General features: G+C 46.5%; 1 protein-coding gene across 3 annotated transcripts in view; it reads right to left on the reverse strand.

The window, feature by feature from the left end:
- Window positions 1-20,829, reverse strand: part of LOC123770667 (hippocampus abundant transcript 1 protein) — a 136,180-nt gene that overhangs the window by 112,830 nt on the left and 2,521 nt on the right. The window lies entirely within an intron of this gene.

A 20,829-nucleotide genomic window follows, 5' to 3' on the forward strand; every position in this document is an offset into this window, starting at 1 on the left:
CCCAAACAAGGGTGGTACGCGAACAAGGGGACACAAATGGAGACTGAGTACCCAAATAAGCCACAGGGACATTAGAAAGAACTTTTTCAGTGTCAGAGTAGTTAACAGATGGAATGCATTAGGCAGTGATGTGGTGGAGGCTGACTCCATACACAGTTTCAAATGTAGATATGATAGAGCCCAGTAGGCTCAGGAACCTGTACACCAGTTGATTGACAGTTGAGTGGCGGGACGAAAGAGCCAAAAGCTGAACTCCCGCAAGCACAACTAGGCGAATACAACTAGGTGAGTACCGTAGATATTTGAGTGTGGCGAGGGAGTGATGGAGGAGGGAGAGTCCCTGATAGAACACACAAGACCTTACCTTAAGAGACTCCTTGTACTGGCACGATGAGTGACCAAAGACGGCCAGTTGGCATCATGTACAACATGTGGTGTTGGCCGTCAATCATGAACTTGTATGTATCACCCACGAGTGGCACCAGTGTTGTCACAACGACACAGCGGCACCACACCCATGAACTTGTATGTATCAGCCACGAGTGGCACCAGTGTTGTCACAACGACACAGCGGCACCACACCAATATTACCCCAGGTAATATAATGCCCCAAGACGTGCCCCTCGCTGCCTATGGCATCCCCGGTACTCTTAACACGGGTGTAGGATTAGACACGTGTTACCTTGCTCTCTCAGGGTACACGAGTGACGAAGATATGCTCAGTAAGATAATAATAATAATATAATAAGAGAGCCTCTAGCCCGCTGGTAACTATGGTAACTGAAGATGTGCTCTCACTCACTCACACACACTCACACTCACACTCACTCACTCACACACACTCACACTCACATTTAGAATTATCATCAGTGTAGAGAAGAGCGGGGTAAGGCGCTGCTCAGCCCAAGACGGGAACACGACTCTCAAGTCAGGAACAGGTGACCACTAGGCTGCTGGTGGAGGAAGTCCACCAAATCGCCTCCTAATCCTTACCATCTATATATACTCTCCCTAAACACTTGTATAAAACCACAAGTTCCAGTTAACATACACAAAAACACACACACTTTTTGTTTACCAACAAAACCTGTGGCATTAACTGGCTGAAACAACATAGTTATTTGTAGGTTCAGTCGGCCACAATTACCATCAAGGGTCTTCTCGAAGACAGTTTCAAGGCGTAATAACAATACAAGCGGGTGAAGAAGAGGGTCACCTCTGACCTCGACTCTGGTAACGACTGATCCCTGTGTTACATGTGTGAGCGGCCTCTCTTTTACTGCCTGTTATCTCACTGTTACAGCCTGTTATCTCACTGTGTTACACCCTGTTATCTCACTGTGTTACACCCTGTTATCTCACTGTGTTACAGCCTGTTATCTCACTGCTACAGCCTGTTATCTCACTGTGCAGCTCTTGTGCACATTCTTTCCCTTCCATCTTATGTCTCATAAGACGAAGTAAAGAATGATTGAACAAAAATAGTTTCTTTGTAAGTCAATTCCCAGGACCCGTTCCGGGTAACCATTGCACTAGGAAACGACTGAACTACATACAAATGCTACCAATCATCACTTACAAATGCTGCCAATTATCACTTACAAATGCTGCCAATCATCACTTACAAATGCTGCCAATCATCACTTACAAATGCTGCCAATCATCACTGTGTAAAACGGTAATCACCAAGTTGCATTTTCGGGGAATGAGCAACGACTCTTGGCTTCCGCCTCTGAACTCTTAATTGACAAGGGTTATAAAGGTTCCAAACCCCATTTACTCCCTGGTTGGGGGGTCCAGGTAAAATACCCATGCTACATAGTCTATTTACAGATGTAATTAGTATAATGCTCTATTACATGGCTCACTATAGCCCGAGCTACATAGACATTTAGACGCTACATAGACGGAGTAGCTAAATCTAAAATCATTATCATCATCAATTACAGGACGTTAAAACATAAGACTCGCACACCTCTTCCGTGATTAGATATATTGGGTGTCATTAAACACATGAGTTGTCCTGATTAGAAACACAGAAATACGAACACTCTGAGCCCCTTAAGATGTATATTTGGCTTGGATTGGTGTTTGTTTCGCAGCCTTGTTGATACTTACACGAAGGTCAGTTGTATTCCAGTAAAGTTGAGGATAAGACACGCGTCTTGGCCAAGAAGTTTGAAGATACAAGGTACATACAAGTTTAAAGTTGCCATAAGGTGCCGGTGGGGCGCGTGTCTGGCGCGGGCTGGCAACATTCATCACCATATCACTGCTTTACATTATAGTGTCTGCTCCAAGAGTTTAAAGGTTACCTCTTGTGAAGACCACGGTGATTGTATAACCTTTGGTCAGTTACTTTAAGAGGAAATGATACGAGCTACAGACACCGAGCGAACCACCCACTCAGGAGCTTCAGTGTGAAGCAGATGGAGGAGAAACACTACACACTTGTGGAGCCCACGAGGGCGATCAAGAGTCCCGGGTCGATGGTGACTGTAGTGTGAGATAGTGTGACATTATTTAACACATGTGTAGCCTAATAGTAAGGAAACTTGCACTTTTAGAATTCAAAATTAGATTTAAAAATGTTAAATCATAGAGGGTTGTATACAGGCATTAGGCAGTGATGTGGTGGAGGAGTAATACACAGTTTCAAGTGTAGATATGATAGAGCCCAGTAGGTTCAGGAATCTGTACACCAGTTGATTGACAGTTGAGAGGTGGGACCAAAGAGCCAAGCACAACTAGGTGAGTACATATAACAACATGCTTCACTATAGCCATACATTTGAAGACGTCACAATGTGGCCAGCAGGCTGGACATAGAGGTGTACAATGACGTTATAAAGCCCACAACAATACTGAAGCAATATATTGTGAAGTTGGAATGTTAATTACTTTTCAGAAGCTGACAAATTCTTCACGTGCCTATATTGTCCTATGGTCGAATGTGAGTTTTTCTACTCTGAAGAAATTAACATTTTACAGTTATTAGGATAATTAAAAATATTACGGTTCTATAATAATACTATGCTTCAAAGACATTCCTTATACGAATTAAATATCTTTAGTGTAATGTGATAATAATTGGTTCTATAGACAAGGCGTGCTAGGCTACCAGGACGTGATGGCTGTACACATTTTGGTAGTCATGCTAACTCGCTTTCATGAGGCTTTCATGAGGCTGCCCGACATGAGGCTGCCCGACATGAGGCTGCCCGACATGAGGCTGCCCGACATGAGGCTGCCCGACATGAGGCTGCCCAACATGAGGCTACCCGACATGAGGCTGTTAACACGTTAAAACTACTCAAAAGCCTATCACCAGGGGGCTACAAGGCCCAATAACAGTTTAAATCTTCCTTGTACCATCATACTCAAGTCTTGGAGGCTTCAAGCAGATACGTTAAGACGTTCTCCTGCACGTGGATTCTACGCCACTTGTGTTCAGGAATATCTAATTAGACACATGTTACCTTTCATTCCCGGAGAAAGAAATTGCAGAAAGGAAAATATGTTGATACTGAGAGAATTGCTTAAGTCACAAAAAGAAAGCTTGTAGAGTTCAATGGTAACGTGAGCTGATGTTGGTAGAGGGCGACTAGTAGACCCAGTTGGTAGACACACAACTGGTAGCCACAGCTGGTAGACACACAACTGGTAGCCACAGCTGGTAGACACACAACAGGTAGCCACAGCTGGTAGACACACAACAGGTAGCCACAGTTGGTAGACACACAACTGGTAGCCACACAACTGGTAGCCACAGCTGGTAGACACACAACTGGTAGCCACAGCTGGTAGACACACAACAGGTAGCCACAGTTGGTAGACACACAACTGGTAGCCACAGCTGGTAGACACACAACTGGACCACCACTCCACAACACGGTCCACCGACTCCAATGTAAGATAAGTACTCAAGACTCCTTCAAAACAATCATTACAAAGTTTTAGTGGCAGCAACAGCAGTGAGAGTAATTGCCACAAGCGGCAACGGTGCCAAACGGCACCTGCCACACACATGGCATGTTATGTCAGCGTTTAGTGTTGCAACAGGAGACCGGGAGGTTTACACACCTGGCAACCCTGTTGAACAAACACTTGCTCAAGCCACGCTAGTGATGGATGTTGCATTATCTTTCACAGTGCACAACCATGGTCAGATATGACTTAAACAAAAGGCTAAGGACGAAAGGCACAAAAAGGCACAAAAGGCTAAGGACGAAAGACACAAAAGGCTAAGGACGAAAAGCACTAAAAAGTCACAAAAGGCTAAGGACGAAAAGCCCTAAAAAGTCACAAAAGGCTAAGGACGAAAGGCACAAAAGGCTAAGGACGAAAGACATAAATAATGAGGATTTAAGCAAATCGTTGAGATTATCAAGTTCAAACTCTCAGCCTACTGAAATTGATCAAATTTCTGCCACGCTACCGGTAAACCTTCTCCCATTAGTTTATATAAGGGAAAGCAAACATTACAGAGATCAGATTACAACAGCAGTAAAGCAATACTTCGGGCATTATTATTATTATTGCAAGACTGTGAAGTAATGCATCACCACCAGGAATCTGTACATCAGTTCATTGACAGTTGAGAGGCGGGACCAAAGAGCCAGAGCTCAACCCCCGCAAGCACAATTAGGCGAGCACAATAACACGAACACATTCTGGGGTCTGGTAGGTGAGTGGACAGCGCGCGGGACTTGTAATCCTGAGGCCCTGGGTTCGATTCCCGGACTAGGCAGAGACAAATGGGCACAGTCTCACCCTGATGCCCCAGTAACCTAGCAGTAAATAGGTACCTGGGAGTTAGACAGCTGTTGCGGGCTGCTTCCTGGGTGTGTGTGTGGGGGGGGGGGGGGAATTAGTAACACTTGATTGATTGACAGTTGAGAGGCGGGGCGAAAGCGCAGAGCTTAACCTCCGCAAGCCCAACTAGGTGAATACAACTAGGTAAATACATTGTTGTATTCCAACAACTAAGTATTAAAAAGTAAGATTAATACAATATTAGCAACGTTAAAATGTAAGATAAGCGTCCTGAAACCCTGGCTAAACTGTAGTCAAGATATGTCCATATTTATCTTGTATGAGGTGCCAAGTGCCAGAGCGAGTCCTCTCACCCCACTAATATAAACACGACCACTATTATAATGAGACGACCAGCGCGTGTACCACTCATACTTTATAACTGTCCAGATACCCGTCGGTCAGGATGACAGGTGTCCGGATGACAGGTGTCCGGATGACAGGGGGTGAGGGTGACGGGATATCCGGAGCCTGCACACTCCACTACCACAATACCGCCAACACGCTCTCCAATACTAGTGCCCAAACGGGCGTGAGGAAGACAAGTGGCTGGACACAGCGTCACTTGATAAGAGTCAAGCACCTACGGGACATGTTTATTGACTACAACACTTGCACGGTGGTAGCGGGTGGCGGCATTCTGCTCCTCTGGCGGTGGTGTACCACTGACACCACCAGCCCCGCCACCAGCCCCACCACTGTCACCACCAGCCCCGCCACCAGCCCCACCACTGTCACCACCAGCCCCACCACTGTCACCACCAGCCCCACCACTGTCACCACCAGCCCCGCCACCAGCCCCACCACTGTCACCACCAGCCCCGCCACCAGCCCCACCACTGACACCACCAGCCCCGCCACCAGCCCCACCACTGTCACCACCAGCCCCGCCACCAGCCCCACCACTGTCACCACCAGCCCCGCCACCAGCCCCACCACTGTCACCACCAGCCCCACCACTGACACCACCAACCCCGCCACCAGCCCCACCACTGACACCACCACACCCCGCCACCAGCCCCACCACTGTCACCACCAGCCCCGCCCCGTAACACCCCTTACCGCCACCAGCCCCACTCCACCATACCTCACCCCCCCCCAGACGCGCACTTTGGGAAAATGGAAATTCATTTTCCAAATGCAATGGACCCAAACCAACAAGTTTTGGGTCCTCTGGTAGGTTAGGAGGGCAGCAAGTTCTCCCAAGGTTTCAAAACGTCATGGAAACATAATTTAAACTGTCCTTTCCTAACATAACAAAGCCAGAGGACCCAAAACAGAAAACGGAACAGTACGCCACTTTCGCGAGGCGCTTCCATTTTCTATTGCGGCAATTTTCAGCCTTAGAGGCATACGAGGGAAAAGCGACGTTATTTGTAAGAGGACGGGTTGGAAACCGCCTACTGGCTTATCTTCAAAACATTCCATATAAGAAACACAATACTATATAGTTGGCACGTCAACTACTCTGATATATTGCATGGGGGGAAGCAGGTAAGGAATTATAAGATGTATTTAGTGCCACAAACTAGTAGAGTGAGAGAGTGTGAGAGAGTGAGAGAGAGTGAGAGAGTGTGAGAGTGTGAGAGAGTGTGAGAGTGTGAGAGAGTGTGAGTGTGAGAGTGTGAGAGAGTGGGTGTGAGAGAGTGGGTGTGAGAGTGTGAGAGTGTGAGAGAGTATGAGTGAGAGAATGTGAGTGTGTGAGAGAGAGAGAAAGAGATAGAAAGAAAGAGAGAAAGAGAGAGAGTGTTGGGGGGGGGGGATGTATGATGAGGGGCAGCAGATGCCTTCACAGGAATATGAAGTGAAAGTAGTGAGTACAAGAAGTATAGAGCCATTAGTGTAACAGGCGCAGTGGGCCAAAGTGCGTGGTAAAACAGTAATTGGAAGAATACACAAGATAATCAGTACTTCCCTATATCCCCCCCCCCCATTGCATTCACTTGAATTGTAGCAGGTGTGGGAAGGGTATGTGTGCTCCAGGTGTGCTCCACGTATGGGGTGACTATAGCTACAGCCTAGATCGGAGGGATGGAGCAGGTGGCGTCACATACCACACCACACAGGAATCATCACCTACCAGAGATAAGTTATCAGTACCAGCCACCACCAACACCTCCCATATCTCTTGCTTACACAGCTCACTTGGCCCCAACCTTGGCTGGAGGGGATCAAGTCCACCAGCACTCCTCAAGTCATCACAATTAACAGTATAAGAGATAACAACAAGGTCCTGTGGAGCGTCCTCCCACCAGGTCCTCGGGGCGGGCCACACACCCGCCGGCACAGGTCCACACCAGCAGGAGAGGCCGGCAACACCTTCACTACCCACCTAATCAGCGGTACCGACACTACACCAATGTCCAAACAATATAAATAACGTCAGTGGCCAATCACAGATGAGAAGCCGCAGTGTATCACACATGAGTGACGGTTCCCACACCAGGGCTGGCCAAGTCTTCTCTCCCTTCCGCTACAACTATCCATTGTTTTCTTCCTCAAGTAACAGATACAATTGGTAAGGGTAGAAGGCTCTTCTCTTCAAACGCATATATTACCATACAAAATAAAAGCTTTTTAAATAGCATGTATCCACACATTTCCACTACTGAGGCCCGTTTCTGAATTGACATTCGTCGGCACATCCACCCCCCTACAGGATGAACAACCCAGCGGGTTTTCTTCCTATTGGGGAGTATTGTACATGCTGCTATGGCGGTGTGTCCACTCACAGGATGAGTGACGCTGCCCAATACTGTCACTATGGCGGTGTGTTCACACAGGATGAGTGGCGCTGCCCAATACTGTCACTATGGCGGTGTGTCCACTCACAGGATGAGTGACGCTGCCCAATACTGTCACTATGGCGGTGTGTTCACACAGGATGAGTGGCGCTGCCCAATACTGTCACTATGGCGGTGTGTTCACACAGGATGAGTGGCGCTGCCCAATACTGTCACTATGGCGGTGTGTCCACTCACAGGATGAGTGGCGCTGCCCAATACTGTCACTATGGCGGTGTGTTCACACAGGATGAGTGGCGCTGCCCAATACTGTCACTATGGCGGTGTGTCCACTCACAAGATGAGTGGCGCTGCCCAATACTGTCACTATGGTGGTGTGTCCACTCACAGGATGAGTGGCGCTGCCCAATACTGTCACTATGGCGGTGTGTCCACTCACAGGATGAGTGGCGCTGCCCAATACTGTCACTATGGCGGTGTGTCCACTCACAAGATGAGTGGCGCTGCCCAATAAACTCGCCCCTCGGGGCAAAATTTAAAAAAAAAAAAATTTAATCAACCCCACCAAAAAAAATCAAACAGGAATTTACCTACAGCTGTACACACCTCGGCCTAGTCTATGCCACCTATGTTTCCACATGATGCTAAATTAAAATACGGGCAGACAATGACTGCCCGGGTCATTGGCAGGTTCTTCCAATTTGAGTATGATGGAAGAATGCTCCAATAAGTGGCTGCTGGAATTCAACCCAAGTACATGTACAGTAATGAATACAGGAACAAGACCCACACACACGAGCTACAGTAACGAAATAACGTTCCTGATTAAGACCAAACGTGGTGTGAGTGAAGAGAAGGTGTGACGAGCAGCACACACCAACACGGTGACGTGGAGGCTCAGTTGGAAAGGCGGGATCCAAGAGCTAAAGCTCGAGCCTGCAGGTACAAACAGGTGACCACACGCACCACCTACTCGATGGGGTGAGTGGTCCATATCAATGTTTGCTGATGACGCAAAGCTAACGAGGACTGTCATAACAGAGCTGTACCACCCTACAGGACCTGGACCAGCTGTATCACCCTACAGGACCTGGACCAGCTGTACCACCCTACAGGACCTGGACCAGCTGTACCACCCTACAGGACCTGGACCAGCTGTACCACAATACAGGAGGACGTGGGCACTCCCCTCAGGGAGAGATACTCCCAGAGAGATACTCTCAGGGAGATACTCCCAGAGAGATACTCTCAGGGAGATACTCCCAAAGAGATACTCCCAGAGAGATACTCTCAGGGAGATACTCTCAGGGAGATACTCCCAGAGATACTCTCAGGGAGATACTCCCAGAGAGATACTCTCAGGGAGATACTCCCAGAGAGATATTCTCAGGGAGATACTCAGCCGCTGTTATCCTCCTCCATGACATGCTACGAGTCAAAGACATTGAACAATCTATTTCTGAAACTATCAAACAAAAATAATGTATGGTAGGCAGTTGTGGTGACTGGTGAGGCGAGGCGGTGAGGCGAGGCGGTGAGGCGAGGCAGGTGAGGCGAGCAGCGTAGAGTCAAGCTGAGCGTGTACTGTGAACACCAAGGACTGTCTCCACACCTACCCGCCGCCAACCACAACCATTCCATTGATTGACGCAGATTAAGCCACCCAAGAGGTGTCACCAGCATGGTACCCCGTAACACCACCACTCCAACACTTTCTACAACACTATGCGCATAGCCAATGAAAAAAGCTGCTAGGTTTAGAGACTGAACTTTAAGTGAACAACTTGGTTGCAATACATGGGAGAGTGGGACTTAGTAAGTCACGACTTATGGTAAATGATTTAAACTGGTGGTGACTGGCAGAGACGTGAGGAATATGCCAGGAGAGGTCAAGGCGGGTTGGTCTAGCCCGCTACAGTGAGGCAAGACTTGGCTCACTGACGCAACCGTTCAACGTCTGACAAGCACAGAGGTGGGTGTATCCTGCTGTGGTCTGGTACTCCAGAGGTGGGTGTATCCTGCTGTGGTCTGGTACTCCAGAGGTGGGTGTATCCTGCTGTGGTCTGGTACTCCAGAGGTGGGTGTATCCTGCTGTGGTCTGGTACTCCAGAGGTGGTTACCACGCTGCTCACACTCCCACTACACACCCTCGCTATCACCTCAGGTGTACACACACCTTTGACACCCTCATTATAGTTAATGAGGGTGTCCTCATGAGCCAGCCTCATTATCCTTGATGAGGGCGATGGTGTCACACAAGCAGCCTGGGCCAGGCCCAACCACCTCCGTCACGTGACTAGTCACGTTGTCAATGATATACACAATTGCGTGATTTGAAGGCAATTATGCGGTAGAGAAAATTGTGTAGGGAAGTCTCGACTAACAGCTTCCCCTTTCCTGCATATTGTACGTATATGATGACGTCACTTGTAATACATCTTTCCTCTATTAATGACATCACATTGTTAGTACTGACGTCCGCGGTAATACATCCTCCAACAAACCATTTATTATTGTTTTCCCCATAACAATGAAATAGCCCAATTCCCTTTTCAAATTACGACAATAAAATACAGGCCAAAGCTATTCATTCAGGACGTGCGTGCGTGCGTGTGTGTGTGTGTGCGTGCGTGCGTGTGTGTGTGTGTGTGTGTGTGTGTGTGTGTGTGTGTGTGTGTGTGTGTGTGTGTGTGTGTGTGTGTGTGTGTGTGTGTGTGTGTGTTTGGTGTGAGAGTGCTGACGTCATCACCGTCTGTACACAAACACAACACTATTTTTGCGAGGTGCCCGCGCGGCTGGCCACCTTCCAAAAGGTGCGTAGAGTCCCCCTCAGGAGAGTTAAGGACAAGAGAGGCCGGCCACCATACACGCCGCCACCTTCATCTGCGGACTGTTGGAGCGGCGTTTGCTTAGTGTCCAGGTTTAGCAGGTTATTGGGGGTGGTGAGGTGTGTGGAGCCGTGCCTGCTGCCCCTCATGCTGGTTATGAGGGCAGCATAATACACTGTTAGAGTTACGGCCGCCGCCTGCCTGCCTGCCTCCCCCCTCTCCCCTTAGTCTTGAAGGGGATGTGTTCTAGGGTACGCCGCCTCTGCACCACACCGCCCTCTACTTCCCAAGCTACCAATCTAAAACTTAGACTTTGTTGTTAGAGAGAGACATCATACCACCAGCATACCACCATCTTTCCACAACCATACCAAATGGTATAAATGGTAGAGGGAAGTAGTGAGAGAGGCCGCCTGGCCAGCCACCGTCTTCACGGTCAGCCAAGTAAACTCAGTCATCTTTAATGATGGCCACTGGTTGATTGTGGTGGATTGTGGGCGTCACCTGCACCAGGCGCGGGTTACAAGGTTACCTGAGCCCAAACACCCATCACCATGTGCTCCTCGCAACTCAACTTAGAAACAAAACTCAATATATGAATTTATAAAGTATAGTCAGCGCGCGGTGGCCGCCGCGTGAAGAATGTGGCCGATGAGGCCAGTATCCTGAAGCATGGTGGAGCAGCCTAGGCCTAGTTGAAGTGTGGTCAGACAGCCTAGGCCTACCTCTAGTACCCGGCTCAGGCCGTGCTTCACGACACTGCCTCATTATTAAATTAAGCAGTGAAGATCAGTGTGGTAGCTTAACCAAGTGAAGTCACGCATTCGAACTCCAGTACCTGCTAAAGCCAAGAACACACAATTTATTGTCAAGACTAAATAAATAAATTATATATATATATATATATATATATATATATATATATATATATATATATATATATATATATATATATATATATATATATATATATATATTAGTAATAAAAGCGTCTGAGTAAAAGCTAAGAGCAAGAATGCTATATAAGGAAATTCGTGTCCACCCGTCCTCCTAGTAGAACCTCACATTTTGACGTGTACTCTACCAAACGTTGGACTTGAATGGGTAGCGGCTCGCGAAAATAACATACTGTCCCCTTTTGTTTTGGGTCCTCTGGTAGGCTAGGATAAGGACACTTTAATAGGACAGTTTCTTGACGTTGGGGACCTCAGATTGGACAAGCACCAGCCTGCCACCTGAGGGCATCCCTACGCCGAGCTGAGACCAGGACGAGGGGACACAAGAACGACAGGACAAGTGAATGACACACACCTACACGAGTCAACGATATACCAGAAATGATTTAAACATGGGGGACAGTGAGGGGAAGAAACCACGAGGAAAAATAGTGGAATGCAAAAGTAAATATTACAAGTGTAAGAGTGTTGGAAAGACACAGTTAAGGCAAGTATCACCATTTGACACTCATCATGGCTGCCTCCACCCACACATGTCATCAGCCCCACTTGTAAATTCAGCCCGTCCTCCAAAAATGGGGAGGTAAATGTAACAGCCCCATAAGTGCGTAAGTACTATGTATGACAGTCAGGAATTGTACTTATTTTCAGTTAGTATTAAACCGTACTGTCAAATATATTGTGAATATTTGAGTTTACTTGAAAAGCTCAATAGAAAACTACGACCTAATCTATCCGTCTTAGTTTTTTAAGTATTTTATTGCTTCTTAATTACAATTACTACTTAACCTATAGCTATATTGATATTACAGTATATAACACATATAAAACAAAACTAAAAATTTCAATAAATTATAAAGTAACTCAGGATATTTTCAAATTTTGTATAAAATCTCTTGTTTAATAAAACTGAAAAATACATTCCTGATATTTAAAACCTGTGTCTAGCAAACTGAACTTTAAAACTTCATCCTAAAATTCTGAGTGTTTTAACAGAAAACGAGGAGAATTAAATAGGGAGGTATATGTAACAGCCCCATAAGTGCAATTATGTACTATCTATAGCCGTCAGGAAATGTACTTATTACACTTAGTATTAAAATGTACTGTCAATTCCCTCATTGACCTCATTTTGTGTGCTATCACTCCATGGTCACATTTATCGAATGCCGTTGCGAAATCCGTGTATACCACATCTGCATTCTGATTTCCTTCTAATGCCTCAGTGACTTTGTCGTAGTGGTCAAGTAGCCGTGAGAGGCACGATCTTTCCGCTGTAATTCCATGTTGGCCTGGATTGTGGAGGTCATTGGTGTCCATGAAACTGGTGACCTGACTCTTGATCACTCTCTACCCTATGTCCTATGGTGCCCTATGGCCCCCTCTACTGACTAGTTCTATTCTGCATTTCCTTCCGTATCTTTCGCTCCAGTATGGTGTAATTCTACTGTGCAAATTTAGAACCTGGCCCTCCAGATATGGAATACGGCGTGTTGTCATTGTCTCCAGTGCTGTGATGACCTCCAACGCCAACCACACTTTGCCACCAGAGCTGCCCCGTAGTACAATATCAATACTTATCAATGGCATTTTTGTCCACATTAATTTTAACATAACGAATTTAACATGACAGCACTTGTATGCCAGGTAGCGGGCAGGCCAAAGTTAACACTACCATTGGGGGACCCGTATTGAGACGCGCGTGTTGTGGACTGGTGTTGAGAGACGTGCGTTGAGAGACGCGCGTTGAGAGACGTGCGTTGGAGATAAACGTTGAATCTTTGACAGGAACCGGAGCCGGAGTTGCCAGCTTAGCCATGGTGGTGATGTTGCAGGTCGCCGGACAGAGATGCCTTGTAAACATCACAAAGTCCCGACTTGCTGCTGACGCCACCTACACCCACTCCGGCTCTCATCCGCCCCCACACACCCTCCCCCCACTTACACCCAACATCTGTAAAACTCTTCCTGTAGTCTGGTTAATAATTTGGCTAGCATGTACATCTGCCTCGTGGGAGATTATCCTCTTTCAATTTGTAATCCCTTCCTTTTTACCATAGAAGCAAATTTAAAATCAGGCCAAGCTTGGTCTTGAGGCAAGGCTCAACGCCTTAAACCATATTGATGCTCTGTCCACATAGCTTCAGACTGTGTATACTGATGGTTCCCTACACCGCCCCGCGGGTGCAGCTGGAAGTGCACTTGTCCTGAGGCGATGGCTTATATTCCCAGTATAAACAAGTGGGTCTCTAACCTTCACATCGAACTATTTGCCCTCAAATGTGTACATTTGTCTCCAAATGTCTCTACACTTGACACATTAATGTTGATTATCATTCCTAATTGCGCTCAACTCTTTAAGACAATTATAACATGCTCATGTCTGAAGCCAGACACAAATACGGCAAAATTACTAATGATAGTGATAAGAATACATTTCCTGTGGACTCCATCTCATGTTGGCCTCCGAATTAATGATCAAGTTCACGAGTTAGCCAAAGAATTTTCAACGGAGTTGATTATAACCCGGGATTGCCTATAGGCAGTCTGAGAAAAATTATACACCAAGAACTTCAACAAAACCCCGAGGATCTGAGGCAAAGTGAAATAAACTCCAGTAATTCCATCTATCATCATACTATCATGCAAGAGGAGCCACACATCTATGGTTCATCCAATAAAATCAGCAGACTTCTAGATGTTACTGCTGCTCGGCTTAGACTCGGTTACAAGTATCTCTGGGAATTCTCATTATCTGCCGATGTAGACCTGACCAAATGTAAACTGTGTCAACAAAATTCTTCGCACACCCTCCGTCACTATGTGATGGAGTGCCAAAAAATAGGTGAATTCAGATGCAGATCTATAACAAATATTCAAGCAACGTGTAAATATTTCTTTCAAAATGATCTACTACCAGAAACTTTAGCCAAATATCCTGCGTGCTAACTGTAGGTAGTAAACGTGTACAATTGTATGAAACTAGCTCACCGCATATATAAGTTCCTTAACTTAAGAGACTGTACTTGTGGTCGTTCTCGAGTCCAATGTTGATATAATAATTCATTCAAATGTGTAAATAGCTTAAAGGGCTAATTTGCTTATCTAAATGAATTATGGGTTCAGTTCCTGAGCCTATTATGTGGCTCTCTAACCTTTTTCACTACCGCCCACAGGATGGGTATGAGATCCACTACCGCCCACAGGATGGGTATGAGATCCACTACCGCCCACAGGATGGGTATGGGGTCCACTACCGGCCACAGGATGGGTATGAGATCCACTACCGCCCACAGGATAAGTATGTGGTCCCACTGCATCATACAACACGCAGACCCCACCAATATTTTCCTCCACATCTCCGTAATTGCTTCCCACCTCCTGACCTCCCTCCTCCCCCAGTGCATTACGTCATATGTCTGAGCATGAGAGGAAGAGTGGCTCCACCCCCCGGGGTGGTGGAGGACTGACCGGTATGGCAGCTTTAATACAGTGACGGCACTACCCTGGGACGCCCTCCCACTACCCTGGGACGCCCTCCCACTACCCTGGGAGGGCGTCGGCGACAGCCAGCACACCCGTACCATCACAACCCAGCCCCACGACACACTAACCCACTTCCCACCCACTACAATACACTTCACTATATATACGCTGTCACCATAAAACATTAAGATTACGCCACCGCCCATTTAACTAGTGACTCAACCCACCAATACTAGCAGCAGGAAGCGCTACACAAGGCGTAAGATGAAATCTCTTGTCATACTAGATATCAGACATCAAATTTCAGGAATAAAACTGGATGATCATTTCTCTGCTGTAAATATACACCTGTTTTCTCAACATTAATTTGTACTTTATGAGAGTATTTTAAGGGAATATCCCACAGGCGCACTGTGGGAGTTGATACTCCATGCTCCCACCACTATTGTTTCAAATGGCACCCTTAAGACACAAGTACAATGAACGGTGTTTTCACCATAAAACTGATCCCTGCAAAACGTCTCAGGTTTAGACCAGCACTTGGGTTACGTTAACTCTCACGGACCAGGCGGTGGCTTAGTTAGTTCATTATGGTCTCCTAACTCATCATGGGACAGGTGCTGGGAAGGTTACAGTCACACAATGGGTCCAGGAGTTGAATCTCAAAGTTCTTTAAGTTAGGCAACTAACATTTCTGGTCAACTTGCTACATACAGCTTTAAGTCGCCATTCACACCCATCCACGGGCAAACTCGGGATGCTGGCCAATGATTTTTGACGGTTCCCAATTTTAAGTGAAGTATTCAGACATTTATTGAACATTAATGACAGTTGTGCCTCATCAGATACGGCAGTCTACATAGTTCCAATAGTATATGACACAAAGATGACTAGGCTCTGCTGTAAAGACAATCTTCTAATTGACAATACGACAATATACATATCTGGAGCATACCTTAAAGAGGGGTTTGGGATTAAATTTTAAATTTTGCCCCGAGGGGCGAGTTTAATGGGCAGCGCCACTCATCTTTTGAGTGGACATACCGCCATAGCAGCATGTACAACACTCCCCAAAAGGAAGAAAACCCGCTGGGTTGTTCATCCTGTCACTTGTACCCAGACACAGCTGGGACTTGCTTAACTGTCTCAACTGAACAGCTCCTCAAACAAGAAGTTTTGGGAGTTCTACTCCACTTGTGATAACTTGGTCCAAGCAACGGACCGTCAATAAATCATTGACAACATATCGACTTGAGAATGGTCCAGGACGGACCGAAACGTCGTCGTCCCTTCACCTTCTAGTGTGTGGTCTGGTCAACATACTTTAGCCACGTTATAGTGACTCATCGCCTGCATAACAAAAACAAATCAAATGTAATGTCAATAATGCCAAACTGACCGTTGTCAGCACACTACAGAGACGGAGGCTCACAGCAGTGCGTCCCACTGCTTGAGAGAGAACACTACCACTCAAAAATCAATGATACAATCTTGTGTGAAGTGTGGTGCTGTGGCCTAGCGCCACACCCTGGCCATAACAAACATAAACTCCACTTAAGTGCCGGAACACTTGTGTATGACGCAAGCTCATGAAACCAGTAATAAGAGTGTTTTAAACACCTAGAAGTGCACACACGTACCACATTAATTAGACAGTATAGGAGCGCACTTGAGGGTGATGACACTGGTGGGAGTGGCTAGGGGGGGGGGGGGGGGGCGAGGCTACACCACCAGGCACGCCGCTCCACTATAACTAGGTTATTAAACACCTGTACTCCCATTTTGCCCCGCTCCTGTGCCACGTAAGTTACGGGCTCACCATAGCCCGTGCTACTTGGAACTTGTTCCGAGTAGCTGAATCTATAACAACAACAACCTGTACTCATTTGTCCCCCACAAGTGAGGGCGGCTCATAGATGCATCAACGCCTTCACAACCTTTTATTACTTATATTCCTAATGGTATCGTACGACATACATATATATATATATATATATATATATATATATATATATATATATATATACACACACACACACACACACGTCAACTCGCACAACATAAATATGACAGTCAAAAAACGCACACATTGCAGTCACTTTGTATTTCGGCAAGGCCCGAAATCGTCTGAAGATAACCTCAAGATAACCTAGTTGTGCTTGCGGGGGTTGAACTCTGGCCCTTTCGGCCTGCTTCTCCACACACACTGTGCGCGCGCGCGTGTAGGCAAGCAAGGGGGGGGGCGAGAGGGGGATAAGAGAGAGAGAGAGAGAAAAGACAAAACAGTCCATACAATTCATTACTGTGAGTTTAGGTTATTAATCCCGCCAGGCGAGAACACAATTCCCCTTAGGAACGAGGAGAATCAGGCGCCAAGTGTGGACACCGCGAGTGAGGAGGACAGCTAACATCCATCTCCAGGGAACACAGTCAATGACTTTGTTTTGCCGGCTCCACCAGACCTCCTCACACTGCAATGCGGTCAGCAACGCCTGCGTGTCTCTAGCCCACAGTATCACTTTGGAAACACCATCGACCACCTTTGCGGAAATTGAAAGACGATTTTGACACACTGATTGTTAATTGTATGTATAGAATAGTGATTGTAGAGGTCTAATGTTTACAGGGAGAAGGATGGTGATGAGGTGCCTCACCTGGCGGTGATAATGGCGTGACTGACCTGACAGTGATAATGGCGTGACTGACCTGACTGATAATGGCGTGACTGACCTGACTGATAATGGGGTGACTGACCTGACTGATAGTGGGGGGGACTGACCTGACAGTGATAATGGCGTGACTGACCTGACAGTGATAATGGCGTGACTGACCTGACAGTGATAATGGCGTGACTAACCTGACAGTGATAATGGGGTGACTGACCTGACAGATAATGGAGTGACTGACCTGACTGATAATGGGGTGACTGACCTGGCAGTGATAATGGGGTGACTGACCTGACAGTGATAATGGCGTGAGTGATCTAGCGATGATAACAGCTCCATTTTGAGAGATATCAAAGATAATCAACAAAATAAAGTGAATAATTTATAGGCTATTAATTTATAAGACCAATCACTCATTTGAATAAGTATTTGGTCAAAATAGCAGAAACGGACAGTAAAGGTGAAGTGAGTATAGCTGGGCGTTTTGAGCTGCCAACACCAAAACGGGTTGAGTTACGTGTTCCAACTTGAGACAAAGTTTATACAATAACGTGCTTGAAAGTGCGCTGTTCCAATTGGTGGAACAGCGGAGGGTAGGGTAGATTGGTGGGGGGGGGGGGGGGGGGTTAGAAATAGCCTAAGCTACTCTATCCCTTTGAGATGTATTTTTACTTGTCTCAATAAGCATACTTGAATTGGTTGATGTTTATCAACCAGTACTGGAGAGGCAAATGTCCAGGACTTAAACTACTAATGATGTGTTTAGCTTGAGAATTCGTAAAATAGTGTTTAATATCAAACCAGTTACAGAGTTTTAGATTGTAAAATTGCAAGTTTTCATTTACAAATTTGAATTACATTATCCATGAACATGAAATGGAGACTGGAAAACGTTTAGGAGTGCATAAATGATCAGAAATTTGTCACGTGCCAATACGAAATGATATAAAAACTGGTCTATTCAAAACTACATAACAATTTGCATTGATACAGAAAAAACATTACGTTATTCTCACGAGATTTAGCAAATAGCTATGGGTCGTATTGACAAAATTACGACAAACGCTAAATAATAAAATAATAAAATTATGCTTTTAAATGATAAAAGCTAAATAATAAACAAAACTGAATCGTGACACCATTGAGCATATTTGTGGATGCATCACGTAAGAGGAACAGCTTCCCGAGCAGACACTTCCACCTGCTTGATGCCTGCTTGACAGGGTTCTGGGAGTTCTTCTCCTCCCCAAGCCCGGCCCGAGGCCAGGCTTGACGTGCACACACCACGCCACAACATAACAGGGAGAACAAGGGATCTTATAATCTTCGGCCATCAGTTTAACTTCAGCAGCTGGTAAGCTGATGAAACCGGTTATTTATAACCATTTAATACAATATTAAGTCATTATTAGTTTAACATTATCACCAGAGCTTTCAAAATTAAAGTGCATTTCATAGACGGTGATATATTAAGTCGATTTGATAACTGGTTATCTGGGTAAAGATTGTGTTCTTCTAATTGGAAATGAGGCAAGTTATCTGAAGGTTACAAGTGTAGCGCCACAATGATGATAACGTTACAACAGACTTGCGGACTTAAATCACCGAACTTAACTGGTCTGATAACCAACAGATGCGCATTAGTGCCGACAAAGACACAGTAATACCTATTGGAAATACGAATTAGAAGACAAACCCCAGGATGCAGGAGTCGAGGCGAGACCTTGGACTTGTAGTGGCTACTGGTCTCAAGCCAATTAAGTAGTACACTGAGCCTGTAAACCCAATAGAATGTTGGGTTTTATAAGGAGACATTCTGAGTTTCGATCAGATCTTTACTCTGTACAATTAATGTTGTTCAGGTAACGTTCTGGTGATATTGGCATCACCAAACTACAATGGTGTTACCAGCTGCCGGTTGACGTTTGGTGCCAAGACTTAGGTGAGGTGACAGGTCAAGCCGAGATCGAGATGAGGTGACATGTGGTTACGACCTGTGAGGTGACAGTTGGTATTGAGAGGTGAGGCGTGACACAAGGGCGCAGAGAGTACTGACAGCGTGACACAAGGGTACAGAGTACTGACAGCGTGACACAAGGGTACAGAGTACTGACAGCGTGACACAAGGGTACAGAGTACTGACAGCGTGACACAAGGGTACAGAGTACTGACAGCGTGACACAAGGGTACAGAGTACTGACAGCGTGACACAAGGGTGCAGAGTACTGACAGCGTGACACAAGGGTGCAGAGTACTGACAGCGTGACACAAGGGTGCAGTGAGTACTGACAGCGTGACACAAGGGTACAGAGAGTACTGACAGCGTGACACAAGGGTACAGAGTACTGACAGCGTGACACACGGGTACAGAGAGTACTGACAGCGTGACACAAGAGTACTCACAAAGTGACACAAGAATGCAGAGTACTGACAGCGTGACACAAGAGTGCAGAGTACTGACAGCGTGACACAAGAGTGCAGAGTACTGACAGCGTGACACAAGAGTGCAGAGTACTGACAGCGTGACACAAGAGTGCAGAGTACTGACAGCGTGACACACGGGTGCAGAGAGTACTGACAGCGTGACACAAGAATGCAGAGTACTGACAGCGTGACACAAGAGTGCAGAGTACTGACAGCGTGACACAAGAGTGCAGAGTACTGACAGCGTGACACAAGAGTGCAGAGTACTGACAGCGTGACACAAGAGTACTCACAAAGTGACACAAGAGTGCAGAGTACTGACAGCGTGACAAGAGTGCAGAGTACTGACAGCGTGACACACGGGTGCAGAGAGTACTGACAGCGTGACACAAGGGTGCAGAGTACTGACAGCGTGACACAAGGGTGCAGAGTACTGACAGCGTGACACAAGGGTACAGAGAGTACTGACAGCGTGACACACGGGTGCAGAGTACTGACAGCGTGACACAAGGGTGCAGAGTACTGACAGCGTGACACACGGGTGCAGAGAGTACTGACAGCGTGACACAAGGGTACAGAGAGTACTGACAGCGTGACACAAGGGTGCAGAGAGTACTGACAGCGTGACACAAGGGTACAGAGAGTACTGACAGCGTGACACAAGGGTACAGAGAGTACTGACAGCGTGACACAAGGGTACAGAGAGTACTGACAGCGTGACACAAGGGTGCAGAGTACTGACAGCGTGACACAAGGGTGCAGAGTACTGACAGCGTGACACAAGGGTGCAGAGTACTGACAGCGTGACACAAGGGTGCAGAGTACTGACAGCGTGATACAAGGGTGCAGAGTACTGACAGCGTGACACAAGGGTGCAGAGTACTGACAGCGTGACACAAGGGTGCAGAGT

The sequence above is a fragment of the Procambarus clarkii genome, chromosome 56 (assembly GCF_040958095.1).
Source record: "Procambarus clarkii isolate CNS0578487 chromosome 56, FALCON_Pclarkii_2.0, whole genome shotgun sequence".
NCBI classification, from domain to species: Eukaryota; Metazoa; Arthropoda; class Malacostraca; order Decapoda; family Cambaridae; genus Procambarus; species Procambarus clarkii.